At 42.1% G+C, this 24,397-nt stretch overlaps 1 non-coding gene across 1 annotated transcript; it reads left to right on the top strand.

Moving 5' to 3' along the window:
- The first annotated feature begins 1,837 nt into the window (after nt 1–1,837).
- On the top strand, nt 1,838–1,931 carry trnai-uau (transfer RNA isoleucine (anticodon UAU)). Its single transcript has 2 exons — nt 1,838–1,875; nt 1,896–1,931. It is a non-coding gene; the product is annotated as a tRNA-Ile (tRNA).
- The last annotated feature ends 22,466 nt before the right edge of the window (nt 1,932–24,397 follow it).

Below are 24,397 nucleotides of genomic sequence, written 5' to 3'. Positions count from 1 at the left end.
CTCTGTGAGAATGTTTAAAGGGAGAATGTTCAAAGTAAACTAGTCGCAACAGCAATGAACCGCAATAAAAAAAACAGCCAAAGCCTGTGTTTTTCCCCGGCAGACATGGCGGAAATTAAACGGCGGAAGTGAACCGTTTTAATGATTGAATGTCATTTGGGACTGGCTCGTTTTATTAATTGTAAAACATATGATTTATCTTAAAGACTTGGATATTTCATTGCAGTCCTCTGCTGTTGCGACTTTACCAGAACAACAACAACAATTTAGCTACCAGATTAATGCGTGGTATCCGGATTGGTTTCAATACCCACAAACTGGGGCTTGGGATTACAATATCGGACCTTATCTGGATTGCATTGTTGACGCTCCATGTCAATGACATTTAATGACAACCCCGTCATCAGAAATCTTTCCAGAGATGCTGCCTGACTGGCTGAGTATATCCAACATTTTCTGATTTCATTTCAGATTTACAGGATTCGCAGTGCATTGCTTTTGAAACTAAAAAGTAACATAAGTTGACGTCATTGAGATTCGAAAGTCAGTACCATTCTGCAACGGCAAATGTGAGTCATGCGTGGTTTGTATCCTCCCTTCTGCCAGATAAAGAACATCACTGAATGGGTGCAGAACATTTTGAGGGGCGAATGGGAGCTGCTTAAGTCGTGATCTATGTGCTAACCACTGACATAAGGAAAGAAGGGGATGAGTTTCTTCAGTCAGAGTTTCAGGTGCAATTGAGGAAATTAATGAGCAGGACCACAAAGTTATTCTATGGATTATTCCCAGTGCCTCGCGCTATTGAGGTTGGAAAAAGCAACGTTTGTCTGGATAAAAGGTGCACGAGGTTGGGCTACAGAATCCGGGGCATTTGGACCAGTTCTGGCGCAGGAGAGACCTGTTGCAGTAGGTCGAGTTGTACATCAATCGAGTTAGGACCAATGTCCACGCGGAAAGTTTAACAACTGGGGCGGGTGTGGGGTTGAACTAATTTGGCAGTGGATTTGTGTACCAGGTTGAAACATCTGTAGATGTTGTAATTATGCATTATACACAATTCCAAACGATTATTAAATATGAACTATAGCAGTGAACGTGGCCTCAGACAGCGCACTTCGGCCCTACCTTGGGAAACGATATACCACGGCTCGGCAAAACCTTCCCTTACACCGAGCACAAGCACAGGAAACAAAGGCACAGCAGACTTTGCAGGGGACCGTAGAGAGTAAAATGTTCTTCGATCAGTGATAGCTCTAAATATATTTTGGTGTCTCTGTGTTAAGTTGCAATTTGTTCTGTGGGTTATAAATATATTTTGTATATCTGTTTTAGTATTTATGTATTTGAATGCAACATAGTTATTTATAATAGTATTGTGGAGCATCTGTGTTTGTTATAAATGTATTTTCTGTGTACATCTTTGCATCTTGTAAACACCTCACAAATAAACGTAAATACAATTATAGCACCGAGATACTTAGAGACAAATTCATAATAACACATATATGAACACAAATAATTTGATTATCAATGTTCCACACATTTTAATTTACAACTCAGAGCTAGATGCTCAAATATATATTATAAATTTCTGGCATGGACACCGAAATTCATTACAAATAACAATACATTACACAAAAAATAAAACACGTTAATGGCGAGAATCGATGGAGTCTCAATAACTGAAGGCTTCTTGCAGAGAGCCGGCATCGACACGATGGGTTGAAAAGCATCCTTCTGTGTTGAATGAATCGATGATTCTTTGTCTTCTTCCTTGTAAGACAGGTAGGACAGGCAGCTGTATGATGGGAGCACATAGACCCCAGGACATGCAGCTCTAGTGGCGCAATCGGTTAGCGCGCGGTACTTATATGACAGTACAGGCTTGGGAAATGCCGAGGTTGTGAGTTCGAGCCTCACCTGGAGCAGCCGAGGCTTTTGCATGTGATGTTTGTACCTTTCAGAGTCTGAGGCCGTTTTCCATTTATCAATTTCTCTTGTCTATTCCGCCATGTACCACGGTGCTTTCTGTCTCTCTCGTTGCAGTTATCTCAATGTGAATCTGTGGATTATATCTGAATGAATACCCGTGCCTTTTGCCCACATGAAATAAATGAGGTGATCAAACAATTCTTCATCTGTCACTGGGGAGCGAATGAACCAACATTTATAAGAAGATATAGTTTATCGTAAATATAACATTCCCTCTTGAGCGATAGAGGTTCAATTCTGTACAAAACGAAACTATGATCACAACGGTTTCCAATAGCCGCCTTTTAATGTATTGTCGCAAGCGCTACCATTGTAGCTCAAGGAGTTTCATAATTAACAAACAAAGAAATCAAGCAATGAATCGTTAGAGATGGTTCTGAGAATGTGGAATGCCCTCGGCCAGACCAACATTTAAAACAAGGTTTAAAAACTGGCAGCTTGCAGGAGGAAGGGAAGAAAGGAAAGAGAGCCACAGAAAAGCCACGGGAGTTTCGTAAGCTAAGGGCGTTTGTCTCTGACCACAGCATAGTTGCGCACGGCACGGATATTGTTGCTGTTAAATATGAATAAAATGCAACGTTTGTTTGCAGCTGTTTCCGTTTCTGTCCCTTTTACCTAATTCTTAATTCCATTTGCCTGCGATGATTCCATAAATCTTCGTATCCTTGCCGAACAAAAATCGATCAATGTGAAACTTGAAAATGTCAATTGACCCCAACGTCGATAGATCTTTAGGGGAGGAATTATAAGACAGGTGCGATAGGCAGCTGTATGATGGGAGCACAAATACCACACAGCATTCGCATCCAGCTCCAGCGACGGAATCGGATAGCGCGCAGTACTTATATGACAGTATAAGCACCCAGGAAAGCCGAGGTTGTGAGCTCGCGCCTCCCCTAATACAGCTGATGGCTTTGCTTGTGACATTTCGTCAGTAATCGAAGGTGCAATTGATGTATCCCCAAACCTTACCTATATATTCACTGTTTTATTCCAGCACAAAATATTGCAACGGAGGATGAAAATTGTACATATTTGTGGAATGGAGTGGAGGCGTTTTGACATTTAATCAATAACTCTGATGTAAATAATAATGTGCCGGAAATACACTCGATTTCAAAGAGAAGATATGTAAACACATTGTTTATCTCGATATAATTCCTACACCACATTCAAAAGAAACAAGTATTTCCTGAACATTTCGCTAAAAATGATGTGCTCCGTGTTGCAATGGCTCGTGCATTGGACTTCTCGCTGATTCTGATCTATAGAAACATTCAAACTTATCGATTCGAGTTCCATCAAAGTCCAAATGTAAATTAATAGAATGTTTACTGCACAGCAGGAGGCCATTCGTCCCATCGAGAGTGTGCTAGCTCTCAGCTAGTCCCACTCCCCCGTCCTTTCCCCATAGCCCTGCAGGACAGGGTTGGCTGGTTCCGAGGCTGGAAAGTAATTTTTTGCAGCAAACCACAGCTGTCTGCGATAGCCGGTAGGTTTAATGTTTTGGGCCTGAAATCCACTCAGGTTTACCTGTTCGCCGCTACACTGTTTAAAGCTCCGATCAGTGCTTGAATAACTAGGAGCTGCAGCTGCCGGGCTGCATTTCCCTCTCTCAGAGCCTGAGAGATCCGCCAGGGCGGGAGGCACCTTTAAACTGTCGCCCAATTATCCTTTACGCTTTTACAACATTTCAAGAGAGCAAAAGAATTTCCCCTCAAGCTGCAATGATCTTTTCTGTTATTGTCTTCGCATGCTTCTTTCTATCTCTCCCTATCTCTGCCTCTTGTATTTCTCTGTTTTTTGCTGATTGACTTCTCAGGTTTAATGGACTGCCTGAGCTGATCTAACCAGCAACAAGGACAGCAATGGATAACGAAAGACGTGGACTATAGGACAGGAATGGTATAAATTAGGGGCAAATATCTTCACAGTTATGTCCTTTCGCGCTCGCAGTGAAATAAAGCAGCACCGAATATAGTTGTCTTAAGGTAGAGTGTGCCTGAAGTGGATGCCGACACAGACGACAATATAAAGCTATAAATGCTTCAAAATCTTATTTGATAATACAGGTCACGTAATCAAAACTAGATTTGTAAAGACATTCCAATATTGTTGTGTTGGAATAGTCAGCAATGCTCGGACGGCAGTTGGATGCCAGTTGGAAAGCTGGCTGAAAGAACACGCAGAACAGTGACTTTCTGCTGAACAGACCATGAGCCTCCTTCTTGAAAATAGTTCTTCAGTCCCGCTAAGAGGGGATTTAGCATCATGGGAGTTGAATGGGGCTGTGCCCACGTGTATAGCAGGACGTGTAAGGGGATTTTTCCCTTCCTTATCAAACAGAAATGACTCAGTTGCAGAATTTGCTCGCACCACTCGCAATTCGGCCCAAGGATGAGCCGAGCCGATCACGTGGAATTAATGCAATTTCTCCAGTCAGTAAATTCAGTTGGCATATCAAGAAAAATGTATGAAATGACCATGACTTAGTCAGTGAGCGCGCAGCATAATGGATAAGGTGTTTATTTAAGGTATGTACCATAATGGTACCAGGAAATTAAAGTTTTGATAAGATTTGGATTCAAAGCCTAATTTATGTAATATTCAGTCAAATGCTTGGAAGGTTTATCAGCAACAAACGCTTAACAATGTAAATTGACACAATCGATTTGCAGTCCATCGCCTTAACCTCTCGTCTGCCATCTAGCACAACTCAGCTATTCCATTTCAGGCTTTTTGCATCCATACAGAAATACGCTGCAATAAGTCCCTGTCACGACGTGTCCTGCCCGTGCACCCAGATCGATAATGGTGAATATGTACAATCAGCTTCTGTAAGCAAACGGCCTTCAGTTATTACAGGATGCCTGTGAACTGTCTCCTCAAAAGATGAGGTGCGGGCCCCTTTTAATTGGACAAGACACCCTGGCCAAGCCGGTTTCAAAACCGACCAATATAGAATTCTCTACAGTTAAATCACATTAGGAGTACTGTGTGCAATTCTCATCGCTATATTATAAAATAAACTAGCGAGGCACTGGATAGGATGCAGAGAAGATGGTATACTATCAGGAAAGAATCGACAAGCTCAATTTATTGTGTCGTGAAATGAGAAGTCTGAGGGGTGAACTAATAATGCTCCTTAATATCTTGAAAGGTTTTGATAGAGTAGATACAGAGTGGTTTCACTTGTGGGGAAAGTATGACACATAGATTAGTGGGAAAGCAGGTTGTGTATAGGGCACAGAGAGGCTGCAACGAGATTTAGATAGGTTAAGCGAATGGGTGAAGGTTTGGCAGATCGAATACAGTGTCGGAAAATGTGAAGTCATCCACCTTGAAAAATAAACAGTAAAAGGGAATATTATTTGAATGGGGAGAAATTACAACATGCTGCGGTGCAGAGGGACCTTGGGGTCCTTGTGCATGAATCCCAAAACGTTCGTTTGCAGATGCAGCAGGTAAGGCGAATGGAATGTTAGTCTTCATTGCGAGAGGGATGGAGTGCAAAAGCAGGGAGGTCCTTCTGCAACTGTAAAGGGTATTGTTGAGGACGCACCTGGAGTACTGCGTGCAGTTGTGTTCACCTTACTTAAGGAAGGATATACTAGCTTTGGAGGGGGTACAGAGACGATTCACTGGGCTGATTCCGGAGAGGAGGTGATTACCTTATGATGAGAGATTGAGTAGACTGGGTCTTTACTCGTTGGAGTTCAGACGGATGAGCGGTGATCTTATAGAAACATTTGAAATAATGAAAGGGATAGACAAGATAGAGGCAGAGAGGTTGTATCCACTGGTTGTGGAGTCTAGAACTAGGGGGCACAGCCTCAAAATACGGGGGAGCCAATTTAAAACCGAGTTGAGAAGGAATTTCTTATCCCAGAAGGTTGTGAATCTGTGAAATTCTCTGCCGGGGTGAAGCAGTTGAGCCTAGCTGATTGAATGTATTCAAATCACAGATAGATAGATTTTTAACCAATAAAGGAATTAAGGGTTATTGGCAGCGGGCAGGTAAGGGGAGCTGAGTCCACGGCCAGATCAGCCATGATCTTGTTGAGTGGCGGAGCAGGCTAGAGGGGCTATATGGCCTACTCCTGTTCCTAATTTTATGTCCCATGTTCTTATTACTAGAGACCATTAATATAAGAAAAATCAGCAACAAATCAAATTGGGAATTAAGAAGAATCTTCTTTAGCCAGAGAGTGGTAAGGATGTAGAACTCGCTACCACCAGACAGGTTGAATCAAATATTATAGATGCATGTAAGTAGCGGTTAGATAAATATATGAAGGAGAACTGAATGGAGGGCTATGCTGTTCGTGCTGGATGTGGAAAGACGGGAGGATGCTCCAGTGGACCACAAATGTCGATATTGACAGGTTGGACCGAATAGCCTGTTTTTGCATTGAATATCCTATGTAATCGTAAGAAGTCGACACCCATGGGTCCAATTCAAAAGTCAACTTCTCTCAACTTTCAGACCTAGAGGGAAAACACTGATTAATATTCCTGGCCTAGGGTGTTTCAAAAATATATCAAAATTGATGCTCTTTAAAACCAAGCTTTGGGGCATCTGCCGTAAATTCTCTTTTATGTGGCTCCGTGTCAGCGTTATTTGATTTGTCTGAAGCATTTGTGGAGCGCCGTGTGACGTCTTACTCTGTTAAAGGCGCTACATAAATGCAAGTTGTTGTTGTTGTAGTATTTACATCATTGACTCCCTGTTTCAGGTTTCAAAGAAAAAGTGCGAGTTGAGAAGGCATGTGGCATACTTATCTTTATTAGCCGAGGTATATTGCACAAGAACAGTGAAGTTATGCTTGTGCTTTATAAAACATTACTTGGGCTACAGCTAGAGTACTGCGTAGACTTCATTGCAGGAAATATGTAATTGCTCAAGAGAGGGTTCAAAAGAGATTTACGAGGATGTGCCTGGACTGGGGAATTTTAGCTATGAGTAATGATTCGGTAGGCTAGGTTTGTTTTCATTGGAACATAGGAAGCTGAGGTGAAACATTATTGATGTGTTCAAAATTATGAGTGGCAGAGAGAGACTGGACAGGAAGGACCTATTTTTCTGAGCAGAATGGTCAACAAACAGGGGACATAGATTTAAAGTCATTGGCAGCAAGTTTAAAGGGGAATTGACGGGACATTTCTTCAACCAGAGCAAGTTGGGAGTCTTGAACTCACTGCCTGAAATGGTGGTTGAGGCAGAAACCCTCACCGCATTTAAAACACGCTTGGATATGCACTTGAAGTGTAATAACCTACAGGGCTATGGACCAAAAGCTGGAACATGGGATTCCGCTGGATAGCTCATTGTTGGCCGTGTTGATCGGATGGGCCGAAATATCCTTCTTCCATGTGTAAATAACTATGATTCTATGATTCAGTTCTAAGCGAGGATCTAACTACAGATAAGCCGGACGTGGAGACTTTACGGGTAGAATTAAGAGATAGGAAAGGATTTAAGACAATAGTGGGAGTTGTGCATCGGCCCGCTAGTCGCAGCTGTGAAGTACTAGAATATAGAAATTTGGAGATTAGACAAGCGTGTAGTCAAGACAGTGTGGTTTTAAGAGGGGATTTAAATTTTCATACATATTGGGATAATCGGACCAGCACCTGTCAGAAAGATTTTTCTCCTTAGAATAGAAAACGTTTAGAGGCGATTTCTGACATAAGTTCAAAATTATGATGTATTTTGATAGTTAAAAAGGAAAAAGCTTTAAAATGTCGCATTTAATGTGATAACATCTCGATAGGCCAAATGGTTTATGAGACCGACGCCTGACCACTTGGCCACCGCACCCTGAAAATCTCGTGCTTTGTCCGCTAGCAAGGACACGATGGGCTCAATGGTTTCCTTCTGCGCTGTAAATTTCTATGGTTTTATGGTTCAGTCACTGAGGTGATGTTACTACCAATATGCTGTTATAGAAGGAGTTCCATGATTTTCACCACGGCACAATAATGGAAAGGCGATATTTTTCCTGGTTTATTATCTACGGAGTTGATACTAGAGTTGGAAAAATCAATCTTCACCGTACATGCCCACTTCTGACTTGATGATGAAGGGCAGGTCATTGATGAAACAGGTGAAGATGAACTCCTGCAGCGATATCCTGGGCTGAGATGATTTGCGTCGAACACCCACAGCCATTTTCTTTTCGGCTAGGTATGTCTCCAGCAGTGGAGATTAATCCCGCCATGACTTCAACGTTAGAAGCCTCCTTGGTGAAACATTCGGCAAAATGCTGCTTTGATGTCAAGGACAATCACTCTCACCTCATTTTAGAATTAATCACTTTTGTCCATATTTGGACCAAGGCTATAATGACGTCTAGAGGCTGGGGGTCCTTTCGGAACTCAAACTGAGCAACGCCGAGCAGTTGGGTCATCCTACGTTCGTGAAAGATGCTACGGGAATGCAAGCTCGTGCCTTTCCTGTTTGAAAACAGCGCACACTTGCATGATGTATATTTGTAGGATCAAATGGGTCATCGAGCTGAAATCTTACTCCTATCTTCCTCTTTGCACAGACCCTATCAGGGCGTCAAAGCATTGCACGTTTTAAAATGTCAGTGTTAAAAAAATTGTTTCATTCTATATATCTTACAGATAAAGAAGGCACAACAGGCAGCCAGATATCCCAGTTTGCCGATGATGCAAATATTGGTGATATAGTAATTCGTACAGACGTTATCGTATACTTATAAAGATATACTGATAGATTAAATGAATGGACGATTCAGTGGCAGATAGTTTACTGGTAATTGTGTGGTCACCCATTTTAGATCACAAAGTTTATATCCGAGGATTTCCAAAGTGGTTTGCAGTCCCAGTGCGCATTCCACTAAAATGCAGTAGCAAGTTAGGAATATATTCGAAAAAACTAATGGCATGTTAAGCTTTATAACTAGGGGTTAGACGATAAAGCAATGGAAGTTTTTCTTCAACTGAAGAGAGATGTAGTTAGACTATATCTGGAGTACGCTAAGTTATAGAATATAATAGATTCATCGAAGTTTACGTATGGAAGGAGACAATTTCGGCCGATCCTGTCCACGCCACGGTTATCCAGCCTTATCACACTTTCCACCTTAAGCTCCATAACCCTGCACGTTACGGCACTTCAGGTGCACATCCAAATACTTTTAAAATGTGCTAAAGGTTTCTGCTTCTACCACTCTTTAGGTAGTGCGTCTTACACAACCACAACTATCTGCGTGTGGAAATTTCCCATCACATCTCCTGTAAACCTTCTCTAATTACTATAAATGTATGGCCGCTGGTTGTTGAGCACTCTGTTAAGGGAAATAAGCCGTTTCTATCCATTATATCTCGTCCCCTGAAGGGCACGGACCCTTAGATTTGATAGGCTGGATTGAAGTACTCACCAGAATGGTGTCAAGGTGCCACGGGTTAAATTATGAGGATAGATTACATGAACTAGGCCTGTACTCCCTGGAATATAGAAGATTAAGTGGTGATTTTATTGAGATTTTTAAGGTTTTGAAATGAATTGATAAGATAGATAGAGATAAAGCTTTTTTCACCGTTCGTGGGGGAGTTTACGACAAGAGGACATAATGTTAAAATCAGAGACAGGCTATACGGCAGAGAAGTTAGGAAAATCTTCTTCGCGCAAAGGGTGATGGATTTATCTTCTACAAAAAGCAGGATAGACTAGGTCAATTAAAAATGTTCTATTTAGTTTGATAGTTTTTGCTAGACATTGGTTAAAATGATGTGGAGCCAATGCAGATGGATGGAGTTATGATCGAGCTCAGCCAAGAATTAACAGAATGGCGAATTGGCACAAGGGGCGGAATAGCCTAATCCTGTTCCTTTGTTCAGTCAATTGGCAGAACACCTGTTATAAATAAAGAAACGTTGTCTTGAAGGGAGAATTAAAAATATCTCATTTGCAGTGATTATGGACCGCTTGTACGCTTTAATAACAAACAAGCATTAAGTCTAATTCTGAAACCAGTTAATTGAACATTTGCTTGGAGTGGATTGGAACCCACGCAGGCATGCATCAGTTGGATTTTAATTCCAACGCCTAAACAACTCGGCGATCTGGTCCTGGGCACGCTGCAGTGCAGTGCTTGAAAATTTGGCAAATCGCTTGAAGACACCAAATTTAGTTTTAAGCCCAGAGCAAACTACACATCTGCATACTCTGCAAACATGGGAGGATAAATATCTTGTATAACTGTGGGTGGTGAAAAGCTGAACTGCAAAATACAGCACTTGTGCAAATAACGCATTGAACTGGTCGTCCGTAACTCGACAACAAACCCCCTTGCATTAACCCACAGAACATGTAATCTTCCCGTCAACACTGAACATCTTTGAATGAATAATGTTAAAATGCACGTCAACGACCCAGTATCAGCAATCTCAGACTAAACCAGCGCTTAAGGGATAACTCATAATGTATGGAGTAAACTGATGTGGGGGGCGATGGAGAGAGTGACAGAGAGAAAGTCTATTTGGACGGATAAACAGATCCCCAATGAGAAAAGCATAAAGAAATTGACTGCAACTGAGATAGACAGTGACACACAGAAAGAAAGTTAGAGTCAGAGAGAAATAGAAGGAAAGATAGAGAGAGAAAAAGAGAACCATCACACTAAATGTGAGAAAATCACTGCCGGCACGGCCCGGATTTAAATCCGTGAAGTTTACAGGTGAAAATACAAGCTCACTGAGAGAGAGGATTGTAGCATCACAGAAGCATGGGATGAAACACTTTCCCCAGAGCTCGGCAAACTGTTCGCTATCAACTAATTACCCAGTTCCCTTCTAGAGGTGGTCATGCCGCAGCTTAAGAGCGTGCAGGTAGAGAGGGAGTGGGTGATCAGCAGACAGAATAGGAGGACTAGGCAGGTAGTGCACGAGCCCCCGAGTCCATCTCGCTCGCAAGCAGATATTATCTTCTGAGCATCGGTGTGGACATAGTGCCTCTGGCGAGTGCAGCCCGATCCAAATCCACGGCACCGAAGGTGGTTCAGCTGCACAGGGGAGGAGAGAGAAGAATGGAAGAACTATAATGGTCGGGGTTTCAATAATCAGGGGAGCAGACAGGCGTTTCTGCCACCGCAGACGTGACACCAGAATAATATTTTGCCTTCCTGGAGGCAAGGATGTCATCGAGCGGCTGCAGGGCATTCTGATGGAGGAGGATCATCAGCCAGAGGTCAGTCTCCATACTGTTACCAATGACATAGGTAGAAAGAGGGGTGATTTCTGCAGGCAGATTTTGGGGAGCTACGAGAGACGTTAAAAAGTAGGACCAGAAAGGTAGTAATCTCCAGAATACTCCAGGTGCTACGAACTAGTTAGTCGAGAAATAGGAGGATCGAGCAAGTGAATGCATGGCTGGAGAGATGGTGCAGGAGGGAGGGTTTAATTTCCTGAGACATTTGGACTGCTTTTGTCGGAGTTGGGACCTGTACAAGCCGGACGGGTTGCATCTCAACAGAGCCAAAACTAATAACCTTGCATTGCGGTGGGCCGGGGGGAGGCGCTGGTTGCTCTTGCTGTTGTGGAGGGTTTAAACTAGTTTGGCAGGGGGATGGGAACCTTAGAATAGATTCAATAGGGAGGGGAGTAGAGTTTGAATTAAAAAGCAAAAAGGTATAAAGTGAGTTTGTAAGACAGAGGAAACAAGTAGGAAAAAAGGGTAAAAAATAAATTTTAAAAATAATTTTGTCTAAATGCACGTAGCATTCGTAACAAAACAGATGAGTTGACGGCACAAACAGATACAAATGAGGACGATCTGATAGTCATTACACAGACGTGGTTACAACGTCACCAGGATAGGAAACTAAATATTCAGGGGTATTTGACATTTCGGAAAGGCAGACAAAAAGGAAAAGTAGGTGGGGTAACACTGTTAATAAAAGATGGGATCAGTACGTTAGTTAGAAACGATATTGGCTCAGAGGATCTGGAGTATGAATCAGTTTGGGTGGAGATAAGACACAATAACATGAAAAAATCGCTGATGGGCGTAGTCCATAGGCCCCCAAACAATAGCTGCACAGTTGGACGGAGTATAAATCAAGAAAAAATGGATGCTTGTACAAAAGGCACGGCAATATTCATAGGGGCTTTTAACCTTCATAGCTTCTGGATAAAATTAATTGGTCAGGATATACTTGAGAAGACGTTCATAGAGTTTATCCGGGATACGAAGCACACGAAACAGAAAGAGAGAGAGAGAAACAGAGAGAAAGAATGGGAGAAAGAGAGAGAGAGATAGTGATCGAGGGAGATATAGAGTGAGAGAAAATGAGAGAAAGAGGGTGAGTGAGAGGGAAACAAATAGAGAGAGGGAAGAGGGATAGTGCAAGGGAGAGTGAGGATGACAGAGAGGCGGAAAGGGATAGAGCGAAAGAGAGAGAGATAGAGAAAGAGGGAGGGAGAGAAAGAGAAAGAGTGATGGTGCGCGAGAGAAAAACAAACAGACAGAAAGCGAGAGCGAGCGAGAGCGAGCGAGGGAAACTGGAGGGTGCGGGCCGAGGGAGAGTGAGTTAGGGAGAGAGTGAGAAATAGATAGAAAGAAACTGCCGCGAATTTGCTATATATTCCCAAATCCAGGGTAGGAATATGAAGTTCCAACACAATTACGTTTTTTCACCTTTCGAATCCTGAAAGGCGCGACAAAATGTAAGTCATTTGGTTCATCATATTTACAAACTGCGAGGGATAACAATTAAACAGGTTGATAAGGATCTTTGTCTCTCTCTTTGTCCCTCTCCCTTTCTGTCTCTGTCTTTGGCCCTCTCTCTCGCTCCCTCTGTCTCTCCATGAACCTCTCCCTTTCTGTCTCTGTCTCTGTCTTTGGCCCTCTCTCTCGCTCTCTCTGTCTCTCCTTGTCCCTCTCCCTTTCTGTCTCTGTCTCTAGCTTTGGCCCTCTCTCTCGCTCTCTCTGACTCTCCTTGTCGCTCTCCCTTTCTGTCTCTGTTTCTGTCTTTGGCCCTCTCTCTCACTCCCTCTGTCTCTCTCTTTGTCCCTTTCGCTTTCTGTCCCTGTCTCTGTCTTTGGCCATCTCTCTCGCTCTCCCTGTCTCTCCTTGCACCCTCTCCCTTTCTGTCTCTGTCTCTGTCTTTGGCCCTCTCTCTCGCGCTCTCTCTCTCTCTCCTTGTCCGTCTCGCTTTCTGTCTCTGTCTCTGTTCTTTGACCCTCTCTCTCGCTCTCTCTGTCTCTCTTTGTCCCTCTCCCTTTCTGTTTCTGTCTTTGGCCCTCTCTCTCGCTCACTCTGTCTCTCCTTGTCCCTCTCCCTTTCTGTCTCTATCACTGTCTTTGGCCCTCTCTCTCGCTCTCTCTGTCTCTCCTTCTGCCTCTCCCTTTCTGTCTCTGCCTCCGTCGTTGGCTCTCTCTCTCGCTCTCTCTGACTCTCCCTGTCCCTCTCCCTTTGTGTCTCTGACTCTATCTTTGGCCCTCTCTCTCGCTCTCTCTGTCTCCCTTGTCCCTCTCCCTTTTTGTCTCTATCTTTGGTCCTCTCTCTCGCTCGTTCTGTCTCTCCTTGTCATTCTTCCTTTTTTTTCTTTCTCTGTCTTTGGCCCTCTTTCTCGCTCTTTCTGTCTCTCTTTGTTCCAATCACTTTTTGTCTCTGCCTCTCTCTTTGCCCATCTCATCCCCTCGGACTATCTCTCCCCTTGCGTCCTTCTCTCTCTCTCTCTCTTCTCTCTCTCTCTCTCCCGAATACCGGCAGAATAGCGAACCACATGGTCAATGAAAGAAACAGATTAGTGTCACTCTCCTATTTCAAAATCGCAAAATGAAGGAATTGCTGCTCCGGCGATAAGTGCTCCGGTAGAATTGATAAATGTTGGAAGTTTCGGGGGTGCGGGGGAGGGGGGGAGGCGGTGGGTTGTGGAGGCAGTTGCTCCTTGCACCTGAGACTTCGAGATTCAAGGACGTAAGGTTAGTAACAGTCTTTCGTGAAAATAATTGCATTATGGGTTGGAGCCTAAAGAAGCTACGGATCTATGAATTATTCAGATATTTTACATCTGCTGTACAGGACATGAAGAGGCCTCGCCGCAATTGGTCTTTTCAGGCGTTTATGCTCCACAGGATCATTCTCCAACTCTACTTCATCCAAGTCTAGTAGCATATCCTTCGATTGCCATGTCGCTCATGTTCGTATCCAGTTCCCCCTTAAATGCCTATCTGCTATTCACCTCAACTACTCCCTGTGGTAGCTAGTTCCACATTCTAACCTCTCTTTCTCCTGATCTCCCTATTGGATTCATGAGCGACTTCCTTATATTGGTGACTTCCAGTTTTACTCAGTGTGACACAAGAGCTTTCCAATCCCCACCACCGGCAGGACACCTAGAAATCCGTCAGAAGCAGCTTTCACCACCAGAGCCGAAATCATGCTCGGCTTAACCGCCTGTTTTCAGCGGGCTGCAGCATATCCCATCCTAAAATGCAAATCAGGAACGACCGTATCTGGAAACAGTTAAACGATCAGTGTTTAGACTTTGAATATTACAAGGACTGTAGCACATCCAATGGTGAATATGCTAAACAGGACGGACAGAATCTGGAAATTGCAAAAGGTCAATGTGTGGCCTGGGTCAAAACTGCAACCAGAACATGGGTTAGATATAAACGAGGTCGGTATGTAGGAGTGTGCTGTTATATTATAAACATTCGGTGTGTAAATATGAGTGGAATATTTCGATATATATTGTGTAAGTGTATATGTACATTTGTCACATTTTTCACAAGTTTTAACTAGGATAGAAGTTCACTGTTGATTTTAAACTTAAATTGTTACTTTTTGCTCTCTCAGTTTTCGTGTTTGACAGTTTGGTTTTAACTGCAATTTTCGGCGATAACCGCTCTATATCTTGATACAATCAGTCTATATTCCATTTATAAAAACACACAGTCAACAGGACTGAAAACATGGGACTCTACTAACCACAACCACTCCGAGAAACTGGCCTTAACCCTTATATTCTCCTTTCTTTCCTCAAACCGCATTTGACCCTAGTTTTCTAACCTGTTCTTCACTCCATAACCCGCCATCGTCGACAACTATCCCGCGTGTTATACCTTGTCAAAGTTTTTTTCTGAACTCCATTACATCACAACCACTGTATTTTCCCAGCTACCGTGTTTTTTTTTAACCTGCTCAAAGAATTACATGAGGTTTGAAATGCATGACCGTCCGATGAAATTCGCATTGGCAAATTCTATCCTATAACGCTTTATCTCGGCAAGTGGAAAAATCGTCCTTAAATAGAGATTCGGAAAGGTTCCATACTGCAGTTATTAATGCAACTGTCCTGTAATTAACCAGCTTCGCTCTATCTGCCTGTAAAAACATTGTTACTACATTGTCCACACTCGAGTTACCCAGCATAGTGCCACACTCTCTTGAATCCTGAGATAGAGTTTCTGGGGCCGTCGGAATTTTTTCCCTCATCTCCTTCAGATTCCTGGGATATAAGCTTTCAGATGCCAGCACTTTGTCTTCATTTAGCCGAAATCAATTACCTAAACATTTCCTTTATCCGTCATAATATTGCTAAGTCTGTAGCACATTTATATTACATTTGCTTCACGATAAATTTATTTCATGTTAATGGGAGACGCTTATTTCACAGCCTGAGAAAAGCAGAAAAGTGTAAGCAGCAAAGGCAATGAATGTCTTAATGTCGATGGGAAAGTTTCTACATTAGGTATTGGAGCCGAAAAAGGAACCTGTCAAACTAGATTTAATGATGAACAATCGACCAGAATCAGTTATCAAACTGAACGTCTTGCTAATAATGTAGGTAATATGATTACAATTGTTACTGTTTTTAAGAGGCATAATGGAGTCAGAAACCACGTTTTTAACTCAAAGTAAGACCAATCTGAAGGGATGCCAAATGTAATAAAAGCAGATGTCAAATAACGTGCAAGGCATATACAAGTTAGCAACAAATGTTTATTTGAGTATATTAAGGGAATAGGAGAGGCAAGAGAAAATGTTGTCCTTTTAAAGACAGATGCAGCAAAACTATGATAGAAAGTAAGGAAATGGAAGAATGGATAGCCAGCGAGTTATATATTAGTAAAGAGACAGTAGGCTGTAATTGTAGCAAAACATGGGAGGTGCTGATCTACAGCGATCTGTGCTGTGACCATAGCGGTTCATAAAATCATGGGAGATTCTAAACTGGCCATTCGGCCTTCCAGCAACAGTTAGCAAGTGCTGAAGTGAATGATATGTTTTATTAACCTCGGGGGTACATACAGGGGCAATGATGTATGGATGATGAACTCAGGAATGCTAAGCGGTTTAAGGCTCTCCAGTCAGATTGCAGTCTCTTCTGGAGACGTGGCTTCGAATCTTACATTTGACAAATAAACATTTCTTTCTCCAGAATATTTTTATGTAGTTTCTGCATTTTCAGCGCAGTTGATTTGTACCTTCCAGGAAACGATGTCGCCTTGCAGCCATGGCAGGTTTGTTTTATTAGTTGTAAGTATGTATTGTGTTGGGGTCAGCAGAATAGGGCAAGTGGAATAAAAACATAAGAAATAGTAGCAGGATTCGGCCATTTGCCCCCTGGGAGCCTGCTCTGCCATTCAATAAGCTCAAGGCTGATCACATCTAGGACTCAGTTCCACTTCCCTGCTGTGTGCCCGTAACGCTTCACTAACTTATCGTCCAAAAGTCTGTCTATCTCCAACTTTAATTTATTCAATGACCCAGCCTCCACAGCTCTCTGGGGCAGCTAATTCCACAGATCTCCGACCCTCTGAGAGAAGAAATTCCTGCTGATCTGTTCTAAATGGGCGAATCCTTATTCTTAAAGTATGCCCCCGAGTTCTCGATTCCCCCACTAGTGGAAACGTCCTATCGGCAACTACCGTATTGAGTGAGTCCCCTCACTGTCTTCTTCATTTAAATAAGATCACCTCTCTTTCTTATAAACTCCAATGAGAATAGACGAGATCTGCTCACCCTTTTATCATAAGTCAACCCCTTTATTGCAGGAATCAACCAAGTGAACCTTCTATGAAATGTTTTAATAAGGTGAACAAATCTGTAAGCAGTACTCTGCTAGGTGCGGTCTCACCACTACCCTGTACAGTAGTAACAGGACTTCTCTGCTTTTATACTCCATCTCCCTTACAATAAAGGACAGCATTCCTGATTACTTGCTCTTGTGCATACTGTTTTGTTCTGTTTAATGCACAGGGACCGTAAGGTCCCGATGTACTGCCGCATTTTGTAATCTCTCTCCATTTAAGTAATAATTTTCTTTGTTATGTTTTCTGACAAGTGGATAACTTCACAATTTCATGCACTATATTGCTTCTGCCAAATGTTTACTTAGCCTGTGTATAAACCTTTGTAGATTTCTTGTTTAATTTTCAGAACTTGCTTTCCAACCCATCTGTGCTTCATCAGCAAACTTGGCTAAATTACACTCGGTCCCTTCATCCAAGTCATTGATATAGATTGTAAATAGTTGAGGCCCCAGCACTGATCCCTGTGGCACCTCACTAGTCACTGTTTGCAAGCGGATAATGACTCATTTATCGTCGCTCTCTGTTTCTGTTATTTAGCCAATCTTCGATACATGCTAATATGTTACCTCCAATCACGTGAGCTATTATCTTTCGCAGTATCATTTTACTTGGCATCTTATTGAATGCCTTCTTTAAATCCAAATATTACTCAACCCCTGGTTCCCCTTAAACAACCTGCTCGTTACATCCTCAGATAACTCAGGAAAATTTGTCAAACATGATTTCCCTTTCATAAAACTCGGCTGTCTCTGTTTAACTGCATTCTTGTTTTGCAACTGTGCTGGTACTGCTTCCTTTATAATGAATTCCATCAATTTCCCAACGACAGATATTAGGTTAACTCGTCTATAGTTTCCTGCTGTCTGCCTCCCTTCTTTTTTATATGGAGACTTAAGATTTTCAAGTTTCCAATCAGCTGGGATCTCTCCAGACGCCAGTGAATTTTGGTAGATTACAAACAATATCTCTGCAGCATTTTCTTTTAGACCCGAGGCTGCAGACAATCAGCTCCAATAGACGTGGCTGGCTTTAGTTCCATTATTTTACTGAACTCCTTTTCTTTAGTGATGGTGATTGTATTAATTTACCCCTCAATATCGGCCTTTAATTATCTATTATTGGGATATTCTTCGTGTCTTCTACCGTGAATACCGGTACAAAATATTTGTTCAAAGTCTCTCCCATTTTCCTGCTCCCCATTATTTATTTCCTAGTCTCAACCTCTAAGGTACTTGAGCAATTCTCTTCATCTTTTATATACCTGCAGAATCTTTTAATGTCTGTTTATATATTTCTTGTATCTTTACTCTCATAATCCATGTTCACTCTTTATTATTTTTTCAGTCGTCCTTTGCTGTTATTTGTAAATACTCTGTCCTCCCACTAATCTTGCCTACATTGTATGCCATTGTTTTTAATTTGATATCATCCTTTACTTCCTTCGTTAGCCACTGTTGGTTCTCCCTTCTCTTAATGTATTTCCTTTTGACTGGAATATATTGTTGTGGAGAGTTAGGAAATATCAACTTAAATATCCGCCATTGCTCATCAACATTCTTACACTTTAATCTATTTTACCTATCAACTTTAGCCAACTCTGCATAGCTTTGGAAGCGACTTTATTTAAGATCATTCTGTTGAGAATCAATCCATTGGTCTCAAACGTTGCAGTTATCAACATCATAAATTATCGGATAGGAGTTTAATCATTCCACAGAAATCTACAGCGGCTTTTGAAGAAGGTTCACATAAACTTTCATATTTACAGCATGGTTAAAAAAAAGCTCAATTAAAGTTCTGTTACAACAATCAATTAACTGTGATTTTTGTAACTACACTTGAGTGTCTCCACGTTAGATTCACATCTTTTTGTGAGTTGTTATTGTGTTAAATGCAACGGTTTTTGCGTCTCTGATTATTCCAATGTAATTAACGGTATCTATATTGTTATTTAATGCATTGGGGTGGAGGATCTGTGTTAGTTATCAATGTATTTTTGAGCGCTTCAAATGTTCAGTCTGGCCTCAATCGACCATCCCATATCCCCGAAGTGGGAGACGGCAAACCATCTGTGACATTCGATTTCAACGTTTGCTTTAATTAACCATGCTGATATTTAGCAACGTTAATTTAGAACTTGTGTTTGAGAAGAGCACAGAAACGTTCAGCTAGGACTTGCGCCCTTGCGGCAAGTTTTGAGTTGTCTGGTAAACTGCTATAGTGAAAGCACAAAATTATGAAAAGAAAGTGCTGGCAACATTCAGCAGCTCAGGCATCATCGGTGGAGAAATATTGCTTTTCCCAGGACCTCACTTCCACTTTGATTTATACTTCACGTAGTTCATATCTTGCAATTCCAACCACTCCGTGGAATCAAAAGTTGTGGATGGAATTCGGACTTTGCTGTTTTGAGCAAAGAGATTAAAGGAGCAAAATAAAACTCCCCCACTGCGGCTTGGGCAAGAATGGAACTCAGACGGAGAAGTCTTGAATGAGTAGAAAAAAGGAAATAATAATATTATTCAATGCAAAAACGATATAATTGGAAACCACACACAGTCGATTAGCGGCCTTAACCTCTGAACCACCTTGACCCGTGAACACAGCTCAGGAAGCTCTTTTATTTCCTTCAATCTCAATGCAAAGGCCTGGTCTCAAATGAGGCAACGGGAGAGCTAGCTTTCAATTATCTATCACCAGCATCATATGAATTGCCTTTGGCATTGTAGCGTGGCTGAGCGATCTAAGGCGCTGAATTTATGTTCCAGTTCCCGAGAGTGTTTGTGTTAGAAACCCACCGCTGTCATAGTTCACTTTATATTGGTGTTTTTAACCGAACTCAGAGTTGCAATGTTAAAACCAAAAAATAAAAATTGCAGGAAACTTTAGTAAGATATCGAATGAGACAAACACTTCACAAAAAAAAATATTTTTTAAATCGGCGTCGTTCGTCGCAAAACTGATTTTTTCATTCATTCCTGGGATGTAGGTATCGCGGGCAACGCCAGCACTTATTGCCCATCTCTTATTGTCCTTGAGAAGGTGATGGTGATCCGCATTCTCTCGAGGCCTCCTTTTCTGAAACTTCCAGGCAATCTGCAGAATAAATTTGGGAATAGGTCAGCCATCTCAGCATGCTTTCTTGAAGTACGTAAATATTCCACGTCTCTCCCGAAACCTTTTGTTTCCTCAGAACAGGTCTTTAAATCTCCAAAATCCTCCAGAGGGTTCCGATTGAAGAAATTAAACGATTTGGATAATTGATTTCAATAGAGAAAGTACCCGCTGCGAGCAGGGATCAAAGCTGCACAGGGAAAGGGTATATACGGGAATCCGCGAAAATCCAAACAGCGTAAACAAATTCACTGGTTATACTATCAGTTCCCCTTAATATCGTGACAACTTCAATCAAATCACAACTTAATCTTACAAATTCAATATCATACAACGCTGATTTTTGTAATCCTCTCCTCGTAATTTCTCCTCGAGTCCGGGTTTAATTCCTCTTTAATTACATTGCACTCACTCAAATATGAATATTTATTTCCTGCATTACAAATAAAAAACAGAAACAACACAATTATAAACAAGTACTACGGCGAAAAATAATTGGTATGTGCGTAATTTACAGAGCCGGAACAAACGCGATGGATGGACAGCTCCATTTTGTGCTGAATGATTCGATGATAATATGTCTTCTTTTTTAAAAGACAGCTGAAAAGGCAGCTGTATGCTCGGAGCACTGATACCGCACAGCATCTGCATGTGGCTCTCGTGGCATGATCGATTAGTGCGCAGTATTTATATGACAGTACAGGCACGCGAATTGCCTCAACTCTAACAGACAATGGTTTTGCTAGTAACATGTGCAGCGGAGTTGAAGGAACACTTGGTCGGTTCCCAAACTTTATCTACTTATTAGAGTTTCCATGTGAGCAGTTAGGTTCCTCTAGACCGCAATGTTGCAAGTGCAGGTGAGAGTTTTACAGTCGCGTTTTTGTATTACAGATTTATAGGAGGGAGCGGGGCCGTTTCCATTCATAAATCACTAACTCCAAAGTTAGGAAAAATGATCTAGAAACAGACTCTAATTCAACGCTCTGACAATGGTTTTGGCACAAAGTGGAATATGTGTAAACACACGGAATTTCTGTATATGCTTCCGACATAATATTCAACACAAGCAAGAATTCCGCTGAACAGCTTGTTGAGAATTTCGATAAAGATCATCACATGTGTTCGACGTTTGCAAGCGATCACTTAGAGGTGGGAAATGAAGTTTGACGGGAGCGGACAAACCGCCCCGCTCGCTGGGAGCAACGCTACTCCTCAGACTACCACTGCAATTTATAGGATTTTCGGCGTTTTTTTGATTTGAACAATTAGGCAGATGTTGGCAATGGTGCTGCAAGAAACACATTAAAACCGTTGAGGTGTTAGGGCTCGGGAGCGGCTTTGTGGCGCAATGGGTATTGCATTGACCATTTATATCATTCTATTATACAGACACATTCAAAGGTTATCGGCTCAAATTTTAGGCAGGGTTTGGTGTTTAGGACCCCGGAAGTGAACATGTGGAGCAAAACCTCATCTGTCTTCATTCCGTCCGCCCTATTTCGAGAATCGGACCAAAGAAAGAGACACAAAATAACTAAAAACGTCCGAAGCCCGGAATCTTTACGTCTTCAGCAAAACGCGCTGCCAACTGCGCTATTCCGGCAATTCCAATTCAATGACGCACAGTAACGAAAGGGTTGTAGGTGTGCTGCAAAAGTTCCTCACCGAAACTTGAATAAGTAACAACACGGGTGGAACGCGAACCCACACCTTGGAATGATTGTTTGAAGTTTACCGAGAAATCTAATGTGCTACAGATTGCAACACAGGGCCGAATACAGAATACATTTCTGAATTAGTGACTTTGTGCTTCATGTTAGTGAATGTAAGATTTGATAGGTTTTGAAGGTATCTCTGCAAATCATTTAACCTCTGTATTTTTAGCAACGCATTAATGAGAGAACCAAGCACATTGCTCCGAGAAACCCTTATCTAAACGTGAAAAGATGACAGTATTTACTGTGAAGAGTTTTGATTTATTCGGACGGACATCTGGAGTAAAGGCCGCCGCGACACAGGTGTGATATGACCACACAGTCTTATAATCTGGAGTCAGACGGATACAATCCTGTTGTGTCTCAAATACCCCCACACAATGAGACGCTTCTTCTACATAGTGGCACTTTGAGACATCGCTTCCTTAATTCTAATTTTGTGACACATGAAGGTTTTCCAATCCCCACAAGCTCTCCTGGGGTATAAGGCAACCATGTGAAGCAGCGTTCTCTGTCAGGTTCCATATCCCGCTCGCTTCTGCCGCCTGCTGTCAATGATCGACAACTAATACAATTGTAGAGATCGGGCGCAGAGAATCATCAGAGAAAGTGGCATGATCTCAAAATACAAATTAGATGGACAGCATCACGGGAACAGGTAATGTTGTGGGGTATGGAATTCGGTCAGAGCTGCAAACAAATAGGTGAAAGATAGAGAGAAATAGTCTCCGTAGTGGGAGGGTCCAGTTCAATGGGAGCTACACGTAAAATTAGAGCTAACCTGTCCAAGGATGATGAAAGGAATCGATTTGCTCACAGAACGTAGGGAAATCCTGGAACTTCCTCCCCTAAAAATCGGTTGATGTTGGGGGTCGATTGACAATTTCAAACTCGTGATTGATAGATTGTTGTTAGACAAGGTTATGAAGTTGTATGGAATCATCGCACAGACCAGCTCTGATCTAATTAAATGTCGGAGCAAGCTTGAGAGGCTGAATAGCCACCTCCTGTTTCTATTTTCCTATGAATGCAACAGGACAGAAACAGAAACAGCTGCAAACACACGTTGCATTTTATTCATATTTAAAAGCAAAATAACCATGCCACGCGCAATGATGCTGTCGTCAGGGAAGAACTCCCCCGACTTTCCTGTGGCTCTCTTGCCTCTCTCACCCCTTCATCCCACACGCTGCATGTTTTTAAACCTTGTTTTAAATCTGCTGCTCTGAGCCAGTGCATTCTGCAGTCTCACAACTCTTTCTGCAAATATCGTTTCACTGCTTGCTTCTATATTTATAGTTATGAATCTCGTTGAGGTGAAATGGGATTGCTTCGGACATCGACTTAAAATATGGCTTATTGGAAACACGTTGGGGTCATAATCTCGTTCGCACAGAACTGAATCTAAATCGTTCAAGTTGGAATATTGTATTTTCTGGATCACAATAAACAATATGTTGTTATAAATGTTGGCTCCTCATTTCCCTGGTGTCAGAGGAGGAATTCTCTGCGTCCTTTATTTATTTCACGTTAGAGACAAACATAGGTATCCATTCAGAATCAACGCACGGATTGACATCGAGATAAATGCAGCGAGAGATACAGGCAGCATTGGCACACATGGCGGAATAGACAAGAGAGATGTTTAAATATAAAATGGACTCAAACTCTAAATGGAAGTGACAGGTGGCTGATAGATATGAGTGAGTGTCGGCGATAGACCAAAGGCGTGGTTTGAATCTGTGGCTTAACTAGTCAAAGCGCCAATCTAGTAAACAAAAGATGGTCGGTTTGACTCACAGCGGGGCTGGCACTTTCTATCTTCATGATTCACAAAGGGAGAGTTTGTTGCCATGGAACAGAGCTGCAATCGTTTTAAACGTAACTGGGGTTGCACTAGTTCCCATTCTGGATTAAGGCCCTATTCAGTGCGTGGCCTTGGTCGCTTACCACTGTGGCTATAATTTCTGGCGGGGTCGAATTTGGCCTCATCAAAAAACTATATATTTTCTGACCAGCGCCGTGTGTAACTTTGCTGCAATCAGAAGAAAACCGTGACAGCTGGTGTGTGGCGCCGTGATCGTATAATGGTTAGTACTCTGTGTTGTGGCCGCAGCAACCTCGGTTCGAATCCGAGTAATGACACATCTCGCTTTATTTATTTTATTCACTACAGAACCTGCTGATAGAACACAGCCAAACATCTATCCTCACAAAATTAAACACATATTACGTTTTTAGCGGTGGGCACATATTTACTCCTTCAAACCCACCTCTTCTCCCAGCTTTTTCTGCCTTCCTCAATCAATAGCACTCCTTTACTTTGCTCACAATTCTCCCCGCAACAGTTTGTCTGGTGCTGGCACTGGTGCGAGGCTGAATGATGAAGGTGATTTGCTTCAATGCTATCGAGGTCTTGTCACGGTCATTTAACTCACCGGGCGAAACATATTTTTTTCTGTTCTGAATCTGTCTCAAAACCGACCATTTCTGAA

This window comes from Pristiophorus japonicus, unplaced genomic scaffold (genome assembly GCF_044704955.1).
Source record: "Pristiophorus japonicus isolate sPriJap1 unplaced genomic scaffold, sPriJap1.hap1 HAP1_SCAFFOLD_33, whole genome shotgun sequence".
Classification (NCBI taxonomy): domain Eukaryota; kingdom Metazoa; phylum Chordata; class Chondrichthyes; family Pristiophoridae; genus Pristiophorus; species Pristiophorus japonicus.
This window is presented reverse-complemented; position numbering and strand designations above follow the sequence as displayed.